This window comes from Pteropus vampyrus, unplaced genomic scaffold (assembly GCF_000151845.1).
Source record: "Pteropus vampyrus isolate Shadow unplaced genomic scaffold, Pvam_2.0 Scaffold108, whole genome shotgun sequence".
NCBI lineage: Eukaryota > Metazoa > Chordata > Mammalia > Chiroptera > Pteropodidae > Pteropus > Pteropus vampyrus.
In genome coordinates, this window is record NW_011888889.1 from 76,273 (window position 1) to 77,606 (window position 1,334).

Sequence of the window (1,334 nt, forward strand, 5' to 3'; positions counted from 1 at the left end):
TAGGTCTTCTAACACCTTTGAAAATAATTTTCCATATTAAAGCACCATTTGATCACCTCACACCCATTAGTATGGCCATCACCAAAAAGACAAGAGATGACATGAATTTTTGTTTCCTGAATGACTTCAATACAAGTAATGATCTGATATTTCATACACAGATATAAGTAGATACAAACTTCTAAAAATCTAAATATATAAATATATTTTATAATGCTTTACAAATTCTTAAAAAACAATTTTGAATCACTTAAGAGGAACTTATAGTCTCACAAAGTATCTACTTTGAATGAAATCCTCGGAAATTCTCTTACGGTTGTTAAAAAGCAGTTGTATTTATACCACAAATATGAATAAGTAAAATATTACATTCCCAAATAAAAGAGCAGAGTTCGATTTTTGTAAGAGTTTATATTTGTGAAAATTGCATTCATGTTTTTATTTTGTCTCCAATGAAAATAAGTGCACCAGCAATAGATCTACTGAATTTATCAATATAGTTTGATAGAGCACTACTTCTTCCTAAAAGAGTTCACAGTCCGACTAGAGGGAAAAAAAACAGCAGACATTTTCCTGTTATTATTATGTATTTAAATTCATATAAATAATTTATTTAAAAACAGTATAGAAGAGCACATAATAAAAACCGTCTCCCCCAATATCAATTACATTTCCCATTGGCAACCACTGTCAATGACTTCTATATCTCTCATAATTCATGTATGCAGATATAAACATATATCCACATGAGAATTAATAAAACTTTTATTGTGGTAAAATTTTTTGTAAGATCATTAAAAGAACAAAGTAGTTAATGTGCTTATAGTAAATATCAGATATTAATATTTTCAAATTTTGTCAAGCTACCTCCCTATATGGAAGTAAAATTTATCTGATCTCTTTAGATTTTTTCCAAGTTTGTATATGTGTGTGTGCATATATGTGTGTGTGTGTATACATATATATATTATATATATAACTAGATTAAAAGAATTGCACATTTTTACTTTTGTATTTCCAAAGTGCCCTTTGAACAAAAGCAGGCACACACGCACACACACACACACAATATGATAAACTTGTGCTAATGATTATAAGTATACTAGATTATAAATGTAATAGATTATAAATGTAATACTTTAGAATCTGTCTTGTGGAGCAGATAAAACTTAAACTGAATCTTCAGTGGGCAAAAAAAAGGAGAAAAGAAATAGTATATATACATAAACATGTGTGTTAGAACAAGCAATAATGTGAGGCAAGAACTGGATTTTTATATAGACATAGTGGCAGTTAAAATGCTGGCTGGATTGAAAAGAAAGAAGATGAGACAT